Here is a 13,388-nt window from a genome sequence, read left to right as displayed (position 1 = left end):
TGCACTTGAACTAGCAAACCCAACTTTTCATTCTTTTCTTCTTGCTATCCTCCTATCTAAATCGACCCTTATATCTTTCAGGGCTCAGATTAAGCTGATGAGCGCCCTTGCTTCTCTACCTATCTACAAATCTGCCAAGATTAAACTGTTTGGACAGATGCTTATTCTCTATATTCTAAAACATGAAATTTAAACCTAGGGAAGCCAAGATTAAGTTGTTTGGCCTTCCCTTAACTGAAACAAAGATGGCATGCCACATCAAATAACTTTTACAGAATGGAAAAGATGAACATATTTGGCACTTCCACTGTCAATCATGAAATATGAAACCTATTGCAATAGGAGGCTAACAGTGGCTCCGCTTGGGGATGGCTTTTCCTTGTGAAAAGTCAAGAAAAGTAGGTCAGATGGCCTTGTATTCAATTGTTGCTGTATTCTGCAAAATTCCCTTTGCCGTCTGCCTTATTAATCCTACCTACTTACCCTAATCAGCGCTTACTTTGCTGTTAGGTAAAATGAAACAACCAATGCAGCCACTTAAGCAATATAAACATCAGTGAGCTTTGCTGCTTGTGCTTGCTGGTACTTGAGATGGAGATCTTGGAATCTGATATAGCTTTGTTAACCATTGAGAAGATCAGGGAACTGCTGACCTTCTTTGCTGAAACAAGAAACTGTACATAAGGATCTTGTAACATGTATATACAATTGCTGGGCTGAATTAAAGAACTGTACAAAGGTTTGGGACAGCCATCATGCTTTGGAATAGGGAGATCATCAGCAACTTGATATTGAGCCTCGCAGCCTTCTAATGGAGAAGAGCAGTGATTTACTTCATCACTCAGCCTGCCATCTAATGGATTGCACAAAACTTGGAGCGAAACTTGCAACTCATTACAAACAGGCTCAGATGGCACATGACAGGCTTGCACAGGCTGCTCCTCCTCTTTAAATAGCTCAGATGGCTGAAAACAAAGAGGCAGGGAAAGAACTGGGACTTCTTGATCACATGCTGCTGCTTCCAAGTCTTCTTCTGAAGTCTGATATTCAATGGTACTTTGGGGCTGTAAATCTAGAGGTAACGCATTATGAGCAAAGATTTGACTCTCCTCTAGATTTTCAATATCAATATTTGATGACACTTGATCACAAACTGCATGATAATTATCCCTAATAAACTGAAAAGATTCAAAACAAAAAGGTAAAGCTCCTTTGCTAAAATCAAAGTTCTCTGCATTTTCCTCCCTTTCTTCATAGCTGAAATAAGCAAGGTGATCACTGATTTCAGGCTGCTGATCCTGAACGTTGCTTTTTCCCAAAATAGACTCAGATTCCTCTGCACGACTGATTTGGATTTGAGGTGCAAATTCATCATCAAGATCATATTTAGGTAGACAACTGAAAGAAGAAAAGCTATCATATTCACATAGTATATCAGGAGATTGCTCCTTCACATATGGCTGTATGAATATGTCATCTGATTTGTGGTAGGTTTTTTCGTGAATATCACTACTTTCCTTTCGCCAAACAGATGTGTTCTGGTGCTCTAAGCATTCAACTTTCATCATGATCTTCTGCATCATTTCCTCTATTTCTTTTAACAAATAAAGAAGTTTTTCTTTTTTCTATGCCTTGCGCTTTTCTTCCCTCATCTTTAGATTTGCCTCCACGTCCACAGTGTTATAGACATTTTTGTGTCTTACAGCACTGAGCATGAAATGTCCATAAACCAAGGGATCCAAAGTCCCTAAAAGTGTTGTTCCTACCCCTAAAGGAACAAGGCCAGCAAACTACGGCTTCTCACAGAAGTTCTCCACCAGAAACTACTCAGAAACAGTCAAATTAGGATCATTTCAGTGACTCCACTAGCCACCTGCGTTGCAAAGCACGCCAGTACACTAGCTAGGTGTGTTGCAATGCACCCAAATGCACTACTAGGGTGCGTTGAGCGGGAAATGACAAATGGCAGTGCCATTCCGCGAGGTGTAAAGATGATGGAAGCTTCCAGAATCTTCCTCCATGACACTTGCCTCACTGAGTTCGACCAGGGATGAGTAAGAGGATCTCAGCCTCCAAGTGGAAGCAAGAACTGACAGAGGGAGAGGACACTAGTCAGATGATAAGCTGACTCATCCTCTCTCCAAACATCTATATATGGATCCCTCTTCCCAGAGATCCGGGGGCTGGAATTTTGTACATTGCAGAGAATTGCTATTGGTTTGAGATTAGTGCATTGGGTGCTTTATGCTTTGAAGGAGGTGAAGAAGGGATTCCTTTGCTGGGAGGTTGATGCTGGATTGGGACTCACTTGGTTGTATCTCCTCCTGAACCTTGTTACTACATCAATAAAACTATTTGAGTTTCTCCTACATGCTTATGTGTCTTTGATGTATGATTGCATTAGTATGTTTAGCTTATATCTAATCCTAAGCTAGTTATGAATATGAATCCATGTCTTTGTGTAGTTTTCCTCTTTTGTAATCTTGCAGGAACTTGGTGAAGTTGGGCAAGCGAGAAAGCAAGAAGCTGGGAGCTATCAAAGAGAAGAGAAACCGGATCAAAGGACTAACGGAAGACAGCAGTTAGTCCATTTCATCTCTCTTTATTTGTAATTCATAAAGAAGAATACAAGAATAGTTGTTTTTGTTTGTTGCTAAGGCACTATCACACCTTAGGTGGATAGGGTCGTCCTGAATAGGCACTTTTCCCCACAACAAATTGGCGACTCCGCTGGGGAGATCTGTCTAATTAGTTTATTTGTGTTTCTATTACTGTTTGTTTCATAGATTTACAAGTAGCAATCGAACTGCATCTGCAATTTTCAGATGCAAAGTAGACAACTGCTACTTCAATCCACTCACTGGATTTGTCTATGATCTGAACAATGGATTCACAAATGATCTGATAACCCTTTGTGATAGCTCTTAGTCCTCCTTCAAATCATCCCTCTGATTGTACCTTGCTTGTTGCTTTTATTTGGCCAAAAACCGTAGATTAAACTGCAAACCGTGACCCAGAACCCGGAGAGAACTCTCGTTTCTGCTCCAGTGCAGGCTCTGTGAAGAGACTCTGCATTTCAACGCAGGTCCCGAGAGGGATACCTGCGCTGCAATTCAGTTTCTCTGTACAACAAATGCGCTGATCAGCCTTTGCCCTGTGCAGCTGAGGTTCTTTGCTCTGTTTTGTCCAGTTTTGATCTCTATTTTTTGCAGCCTGTGACCAGTATAGGTACCCATCTCAAAACCCATTTTCTCTACCTTAATTCCGCCTCCTTTGTACAAAAATACTATAGGTGTTTTTATGTGTTTGTGGCATCATTTACAGTTTTCCATTGAAAAGTGAAATAGTCATACTGTCGTCCTTTGATTCAGATCTGTCGTAACTGTCGATTTTGGTCTTAGGAGAAAGTTTATTTGCTGTTGACAGTTGATTATACATTGACTTTTTCTTTTGGTTTGAATTTTTCACTTTTAAGTGTCGAAACAAGTGTTTATTTCGAAAATCGTAAAGTGTCATAATCTCTTCTACCTTTTGTTTTCGAAAAGTAAGATTGTTTGTATTTGTCATTTGAAAGCGAATTCAAAATTGTACATCAACTTTCTTTTTAGGCATCAATATTAAGAAAGTGAAAAACAAATACATGCACTTGTGAATTTGCATATTGATAGTTTGTATGGTTTGATTTAGGAAAAGTGCATTTACAGTGTGCTCTTTGCTCTTTGAGAAAAGATTGTGTCTTTCTTTTCCCCTTGTAGCTAGGATTTTCATTGTTGAAAAAGAGATAAAGATTTGCTTATCATCTTTCAGATTGCATTTAGGAATTACATCTTACATCTCGTGGTGAACCTCAAAAGGCAAACCTCTAAGAAAGATCAACTTAAAATAAACTGAATGAATCTAACAACGCATTGGAACTTAACGCACAACATAGAGGTCTAGGCTAGAGACATGTTCCGTCGTCGTAAAACCTGGTAACTGTTGGCCTCACTGATGGTTGGGTGATTCCTCCTGAGAGACAATAAGTGCCAGTACGGATAGTGCTCCCACGTACCATCGAGTATATATTGGGAGACCCCTATAGGCTTAAAACCTTTTATCCATAGGAAATCGTGTCGGTCGCCCTACTAATCGCAATGCACCGAACACAGCATTCGGGAAGATTGACTGCCGTACCGTAAAACGTATTCTGCAGTTTTGTGATTGGTTTGGCACACCCTCTACCTAGATCTCCAGAGCAGTCCCTTTCGTTCCTTTTCAGACTCCTTAACAGAAAAGGTCCATCTGAGCACTTGTCACTTCAGGCTCATTAAAAATCGAAGGAGACTAGAGTCATCTTTTGTTTTTTCTCGACTCTTTAAAACTGAAAAAACAAGTTGTGTCTAAAGCATCGTAAAATTTATTTTAAACGGAATACTCATCACCCTTATTCCTACATTGATCTTTCAGTTGAGAAAATGGAGCCTTCCAACCAAGGAATTCCCCTTGGTGGAAATCCTAGTCCCTTCTCCTCTTGGGGAGATGTTGGAGTGCCCCATATGGCCACATTGTCGCTTCTAGGACTGACAATCGGCTTGCCTGTCTGGATCTTCTCAACCAATGTCGTTCAGAACACCACTATTCCTGAACAATCGAATCAGCAGTTAGACCCGTCCAGAGTTACCCACCAACCTTCTACCTCCTCTAATTCTTCCTCTCCTCCTTCCTCTTCGCTTGATGGAGCTGGCAAAGCCAAAAGCCAAGTTCCTAAGGAGAAGAAGGAAAAGAAGAAGAAAGAGAAGAAGTAGAAGGAGCCAAAGACAAATGGGGGCAAACGAGTGTCGTCTAACGAAAATCCACACACTGCACTGACCAGGCCTAAATCGCCATGTGTCATATGCAAGGGAGACCACTTTCACAGAGATTGTCCTTGCATCCCTCAGATACTAAGGGACTGGTCTCCCCGCTTGCACAATCCGGTGGCGTCGACGTCTGATAGCCATGTTGATAGCACACCATCAACTAGTGAAAGTGAAGCCACAGGACAAAAAGGGAAAGCTAGATTTCCCTTTAAACTGTGTGAAGGCGACCATGCCGTCCACCGTTGTCCCTTCTTAGACGAGGCTAAAAGAGTTTTGGAAGATCGCCCGGTTTCACCATTGTGACTTCCTCCTGGATATCAAAAACTCCTGCCAAGTCCTTCACCAGTTGAAAACCCGACTGGCCCGCTCAGGTGGTCAGCCGAAGCATCTATCATTGAAGATAAACCATCTGAATCCATACCAGACGAAAGTCAAAAGGTCGAGGTGGCAGTTGACCTGGTCTTGCCTTCAGAGGTTTCGTCTTCAGATGATACCATCACAGAAGAGAATAAAGACGACACCGTCCAAATTCTCTTCATCAACACAGACTCCGACGAACAAGGGGGCAGTCTACCCATTCCTTTATCGCAGGAAGGAACTTCGTCAGAGCCATACCCGGCCGTCTACTCGGTCCCACCTCCAAGCAACCTAGTTGTCTCCTTTGACTGGAATCAACTAGGCAGACCCCATTTACCAGCAAGCATACCATTCAGAATTATCGGCCAAATATAGAGAATGGTCATGGCTGGTACCATCATAGATGAGGGGGCTTCTATGAGTATCCTTTCCTCTACTGCTTGGAAAGCGCTTGGTTCGCCACCGCTTTCGCCTAAAATGAGAAATATGACAGGCTTTGATAAAGGAACCAGTCGACCTTTAGGGATTCTTCCCAATGTGCCCATAACATTGAAAAGGAAGACCGTTCAAATGAACGTGATGGTCGTTCAAGGACCCTTGGATTATAACCTACTCCTTGGACGAGACTATATTTATTGCATGGGAGCCATCGTCTCCTCACTCTTTAGAGTAATGTGTTTTCTGTACGAAGAAAGAGTGGTCAAGCTCGTGGACCAGCTTTCATTTCCCGGATCACGCATAGCAAATAGTCATATACCATCCTTAAATGGTCTCTTCACGCAAGAAGTGTCTCAACCCATGGTCCGTCCTCCCGATGAGCGCGAGTAATTCGGAGGGATATGACTGGAACCCAGGGGGCATTGTCGTGGCGGAAAAAGTCATTTGTGCGGACACAACTGACCTCCCTAGGAGTCTAAACTCTCTAGCGACAAACAAGACAAAATGGAGTGATCTTTCTCTAAATATACCTTTTAAAACATGAAAACTACAAGTGTTTAGGCTTACCTTATTCCAAAACGCGGTTGTTGTAGTCCGTCCTTGCCGATTCGGATGAGCTCCTCCTTCAAGTCAATTCCTGCAACCACAAACAATCAAACAATTACCAAGCACTTGCATTTCATATAATAAAACATATATTCAACATGCAGACCAAGGAACACATGAAATAACTCATTAACACAAGCTATTGAGAAAAATAAACCAGTTTGTATTAATAACGAAACAAAGAAACTCTTACAACCTGGCCTTGGTGTTGTGCAAGTTCCTCCCAGGGTCCATCAAGGGTTTTCCTCTACTTTGACAAAGCTCACCCACTTCCAAATAGAATCAAGCAAAGACAATCTCTCCTCACAAGGTTCTAAATGGGAGTCCTAATTCCTGCAGCATTTACCCAAAGAAAATGTATAGCTCCAACCTCTTCTCCCTCTGGCTTAATGTCTTTATTTATAGTGCTGTAAAGAGGTTATTCAGGTTCACCATCAATGGGATAATCCCCCCCTTTGGGTGGGATAGCTCCCTTATTGATGGGATAAGTTCCTCCTTAATAGAGATACATGAACCAACTGGAGGCGCATCCAATTCATCAAACCGACCTCTAGAAAGTTCTAGAAGTAACCACAAGTAACTTTTTTAAGATGAAACTCGCGCATTTTTCCTTTTACAGAAGGACGCACCTGTCCCTTAACATACAGAGCGTCCAAGGACGCACCTTTTGTGAACATTGTGAGCGTCCCCGCAGGTAAGGCTAGAGAGAACCTGCGACCCCAGAGATAAACATATTTTTGACAAGACTTTCTCTCTTCTTTGAGTTTGAGATGGATAGCAGAGGCATAAGACTTGCCTAAGAGGGTAGCATGACTGTTGATTTGAGCCATACTAACTGTAAGTGGTCATGGTGACATTTTTTAGTGTAACAGATTGCCCCCTAAAGTGCGAAGCCTGGAATAGATTAGGGTTTTGTAATTCTAGGAAGGGTGAAGCACTTTATCATTTCAAGGATTGTCTTGTGGATGACCTGGTTGGAACCTGCAATTTTCAACACAAAATACATGTATAAGATTATATCATCACTGAGGTAGGCATTCCCATACTCAGATTCAAAACTTTAACTAATGGACTAACTATTCTGATACAGGAATGATCTTGCAGTACATCATTTTTATAGACTTTTGTAGACATAGTATGGACGCAGCCATCTGTTTATGATTAGTCTACATAGATAATGAATACAAAACTCCTCGCAGCCTGGATGGTAGAAACTAGATCCAGGGTCTTCACTTCTACTTCCCGAATTGGTACGATTCTAGCCATGTGATTTAAATGATTTGATGTCGAACATGTTAGAAACCACTTGATTACCAGTCGATGATGTAAACTGTTAACAAGCATGAGAGAGACCACCAGTAATGTCAATGGTTCTCAAAGTACCAAGCACAACCCGTGAAATGTGAATAGATGTTTTGATGTCGAACACTTCACGGAATCCTTTGATCGAAAGTCAATGATGTAAACTGACGTCAAAGGCGAGAAACCTGCCATTGATGCATGCAGACTTCAAGGTAATGTCGATTCCTAAGTCATCTTTCTAGATAATGTGTCGATGTCGATAGAAAGCGACCCGTTGTAGGCAAGCCCGCAACACGAAATCATTGTTCAAGTTGAAGAAATGTTGCTGTAAAGACTGACTCAGGGATGGTCAAATGGATGACAAGTATTTTGCAGATGAAAGTTTTGCTTGCAGACCTCTTGAACACATAACGACACGACAGAAGGCTTGGTGACGAATAACTCAAAGTTAATCCCCGGAACCCAGTTAAAGACTTTCAAAGTGGTTTGGTCAACTGTGAGGTAAAAGATTTCCCAACCCAGGTGAATGAAAAGTGTCGTGTTCAAGAGTGGTAATAAAGTTTCTTTTGAGACAAAAGGTAACAAACAGGTTCATTCTTCTCTCTTTTCCCCCACCATTTCTGGCAAGTACCTCTTTATTTTTAACAAGCTTGAGGAGGATAACATATGCTTGATTATAAGCTCATCCTTCGGACGAGTCCAACCTAGTTTAAATTTGAACCCTAGGAAGGAGTGGTTCGTTCCTGTTTGTAATTGAACAGGTCCTCTACTGTAAAAGTTTAACGAGCCCAGTATAGGAGAAACTCGGCGTTTTTCAATTTTAGAGAGTCTGAAAAAACAAAAGGAGACTCCACGTTGAACTTTTTCGTACATTTGTGTCCCTCAAGCCCGAAAAAGTATAAAATAATACCTGGGGGAACCGCTTGATCTTGCGACCAAGGAGTACTTTCATAATAGTGTCGTTGACCTGAAAAGTAAAAAGCGATCAAGGACACGTCGTTTTATTTCCTTATCGAGTTTGAAACGACAAAAACCCGGCAATCTTTTCATGATTTTGCGGTCAGAAAAGAGCTATAAGGGGACCGTCTTTTAGTTCCGTTTTAACGAGTGTAAAAGAAATGCTCGGCAATCTTTTCATGTTTTAAGAGTCAAAAAAGGGCTTAAAAGAGAACTCCAAGGTTTCACTTTTTCGTAAGTTTAAACGAGTTCGAAAAAGGGATAAAAATGTACTCATGGTTTTCACTTTTTCGTAAATTTTAATGAGTTCGAAAAAATGATAAAAATGTACTCATATGGCCGACTTTCAATTTAATTTACGAGCAGGAAAAGATGGAAAGAACTCGGCATTTTCATTTGTTTTACAAGAATGAAAAAAAGCAAAATAATCTCGAGATTTTCATGAGTTTAACGAGTCTTGAAAATAACTGAAATTGACTCGAGATAGGTTTCATTTTTACAAAAGCTTGAAACAGAGAAAAACTATGCTTTAAAGTAGTTTCATTTTTTCACAAGCTTGAAACAGAGAGAAAATTGTGCTTGATGCCCCCTGAGCGTAACTGCTAGAGCGCATGCCCCTCAACTTCATTTTATTCAACTAAGCATAAGCTGGATGGAATGAAGGTTGAGTTACGAGATCATTTGAAAGACTCGACCTAAACTATAAGAAAATGATGCAAAAACTGAAATAACTAACCTAAACGTACAACCTAACATCTATGAGGTCTAGTCAAACTCTCGACTCAAGTAGAGGAGGATTTGTTTCATTTTTTAACGAGCTTAACACAGGAAAAGAACTATGCTCGGATTTAGTTTCATGTTTACGCAAGCTTGAAACGAAAAACTATGCTTGTTATAAGTTCGCATGCCCCCAGCATAACGACGCAAATCAAGGTACATGCCCCCCAAGCTTCATTGCATTCAATGAGGTGGATGGAATGAAGCTTTACTTTCAAGATCTTGGAAAGACTTGTGGGAGTTGTTTCATTTTTTAGTGAGCTTGACACAAGACAAGGAACTATGCTCATAACTACTTTCTACAATCTACTTAACAAAAACTCTACTCTAAAAACCTTGATTCATTTTTTAACGAGCTTGACACAAGACAAGGAACTATGCTCTAAAAACCTTGATTCATTTTTTAATGAGCTTGACACAAGACAAGGAACTATGCTCTAAAAACCTTGATTCATTTTTTAATGAGCTTGACACAAGACAAGGAACTATGCTCATGACTAATCTACCTACTTAACCTACCCTTGTTTCATTTTTTAACGAGCTTGACACAAGACAAGGAACTATGCTCAAAAAGTTCGCATGCCCCTAGCATAATGATGCAAAGCGAGGTACATGCCCCCCAGGCTTCATTGCATTCAACCGGCTGGATGAAATGAAGGTTTACTTTCAATATTTAACTTGAAAAGGGAGTTGTTTCATTTTTAAAGAGGTTGACACAAGAAAAGAACTATCCTCATACCTGATTCATTTTTTAACGAGGTTGACTCAGTAACAGGAACTATCCTCAATCCTGATTCATTTTTTAAACGAGGTTGACTCAGTAACAGGAACTATCCTCAAACCTGATTCATTTTTTAACGAGGTTGACTCAGTAACAGGAATTATCCTCAATCCTGATTCATTTTTTAAACGAGGTTGACTCAGTAACAGGAACTATCCTCAATCCTGATTCATTTTTTAAACGAGGTTGACTCAGTAACAGGAACTATCCTCAAACCCTACTTGCTACAATCTACCTACATATCCTAAAATCTACCTGATTCATTTTTTAATGAGGTTGACTTAGTAAAAGAACTATCCTCATACACTGATTCATTTTTTAACGAGGTTGACACAGTAAAAGGAACTTTCCTCGTCTAACTGATTCATTTTTTAATGAGGTTGACACAGTAAAAAGAACTTTCCTCGAACACCTATTTCATTTTTTAACGAGGTTGGCACAGGAAAAAACTATCCTCGTAACAGCCTGTTTCATTTTTTAACGAGGTTGATACAGGAAAAAACTATCCTCGCACACACTGATTCATTTTTTAACGAGGTTGACACAGTAAAAGGAACTTTCCTCACTACATCCAGTTTCATTTTTTAATGAGGTTGAGACGGGAACAAACTATCCTCACACCTGATTCATTTTTTAACGAGGTTGACTCAGTAACAGGAACTGTCCTCCAAATCCTACTTTCTACATTCTACCTACATATCCTAAAATCTACCTGATTCATTTTTTAATGAGGTTGACTCAGTAAAAGAACTATCCTCATGCTAGCCTGTTTCATTTTTTAACGAGGTTGACTCAGTAAAAAACTATCCTCATAACATCCAATTTCATTTTTTAACGAGGTTGAGAGAGGAACAAACTATCCTCGCACACACTGATTCATTTTTTAACGAGGTTGACACAGTAAAAGGAACTTTCCTCACAAATCCTACTTTCTAACTATCTATATAACCTATCCTTGTTTCATTGTTTTAACGAGGTTGACACAAGACAAGGAACTATCCTCGAACTAACTGATTCATTTTTTAACGAGGTTGACACAGTAAAAGGAACTTTCCTCGGACACACTGATTCATTTTTTAACGAGGTTGACACAGTAAAAGGAACTTTCCTCGCTGCATCCAATTTCATTTTTTAACGAGGTTGAGAGAGGAACAAACTATCCTCGTTCCATCCAATTTCATTTTTTAACGAGGTTGAGAGAGGAACAAACTATCCTCGTTCCATCCAATTTCATTTTTTAACGAGGTTGAGAGAGGAACAAACTATCCTCGTTCCATCCAATTTCATTTTTTAACGAGGTTGAGAGAGGAACAAACTATCCTCGTACCATCCAATTTCATTTTTTAACGAGGTTGAGAGAGGAACAAACTATCCTCGTAACATTGATCATGGCTTCCAACTGGAGGAAAGACATGTCAATGGACACACCTTGATCATGGCTTCCAAGAGGTCTTCATCCGAAGGAAGAATACTTCTTGGGAAGGAACACATGTCAAGGGACTCAAAAGGGATAAGAACATCATGTTCAAGTAATCCCATAGAGTTTTCCATGTCAATTACCGGAGCTAAATCAAAGGAAGATGAGCAAACAGTGAGAGGCTCACTTACATCGGTAACTGAAAACATGGGACCAGTTGCCACATAATTTACCCGTGGCAGGGTAGATACCACTTTAGAATCAGGAACATTTAGGGTCGTCATATTATTAGTAGTTGAGACAAGACTAGAGAATGAAAGCTGGTCTACAGTCACAATACTGCCATTGTGAGGGAAAGACATCACGCGAAAGAGTGTCGATACGACAGCTTTCATTGCATAAACATAGTCTCGCCCAAGGAGTAAATTGAAATCCAAGGGACCTCGAACTACCATAAGATCAATACAGACAGATTTACCTTCCAAGGTAATAGAAAACTTAGGAAGGATCCCTAAAGGTTCACTAATTGTTCTGTTAAAATCTTTCAGATTCTACGTAATAGGCGCAAGCTGAGGGGAACCCAAAGCTTTCCAAACAGCTGAGGATAAAATACTAACAGAAGCACCTTCATCTACCTGAGTACGATGTATGTCCCTACCACCAGCCTTGACAATGATTTGGAAAGGGATGGAGGAAGGAAGACGAGGTTCTGTCAGTCTATTCCAATCAAAGGAAAAGACCTCAGTACTTGGAGGGGGTTCTGTAGAAACAGGTGAAATGCCCCCGGGCATAGAAGAATCTGATGTAACAAGAAGAACATCAGCGGTATGAAGTTCACTTCCCAAAGGGAAAGTGTGATCGATCGAATGTGAAATTGAATCGACCACCTGATCAACTAATGGATCATCAACCTGAGTGACATGAGTTTCACTCTCCAATGGGAGAGTGTGATAGACTATCCTTGAATTTAGATCAATCACTCCGTCAGTTGACGGTAGGTTGGGAGAAAGTTTACGGTAACCAGTTGGAAATTCTTGCTGTGGAACAGTAAGGTTTTCCAACAATGTTGAGGCTTCATCCATGTGAGGGCAAATGTGAGTTTGATGACTCCCTTTGCATAACTTACAAGGAAACCTAACTTTACCCTTTTTCCCAGGAACCTGACTATCACTGGTTGATGGATCAATGGAAAGTTGATGAGATTTTTTTGACCATACTTCCAAGACCTTTGGAATGCCAGGACAATTGACAAGGAAGTGGTCACCCTTACAAAGCCTGCAAGGGTATTTGGGTTTACGATGCATGTCGGAATTTTCCTCAACACAACTAACACTTACAGCCGTGGTTGGTTGGTTGACTTCTTTCTTAGCTTGCTTCTTCTTCTTCTTCTTCTTCTTCCCTTTCTTCTTCTTCTTAGACTCCTGGTTACTAGCATCAAGGCTTTTACCAGGCGAAGAGGAAGAAATGGAGGAAGAAAAATTAGGCGAAGAAGGTAAAGGGTCAACAGAAGGTTGGTGATGTTGAGATGGTGAACTCTGTTGAGGTGAAGCATCCGGTTGAGATGGAACAATTGGAGTATTTTGGGCCAATGAAGTTGAAAATAACCATATCGGTAAACCTATTGTAAATCCAGGTAATGACAAAGTAGCCATATAAGGAGGACCAACATTTCCAAAGTAAGGAAAAGTACTAGGATTCTCATTAGGAGGGGTTCCTAGGTTGATAAATTCCAGAACATTTGCCATTATATTCAACTTCAGTGAATTTTATTAACAATTTAAAACTAAAATTAACAATTCACAATTCACACTTAACAACTAAAATTCACAATTCACACCTATGGTCTCTAAAAGTAAAAACAAACAAATTAACATGCACTATCAAATCTAGGAGTCAAACCACACACAAACAGTAA

The sequence above is a fragment of the Pinus tabuliformis genome, chromosome X, assembly GCF_031772625.1.
Source record: "Pinus tabuliformis cultivar Carrire ecotype Pingquan chromosome X, CPIR1, whole genome shotgun sequence".
NCBI classification, from domain to species: Eukaryota; Viridiplantae; Streptophyta; class Pinopsida; order Pinales; family Pinaceae; genus Pinus; species Pinus tabuliformis.
Note: the sequence above shows the minus strand (reverse complement) of the source record.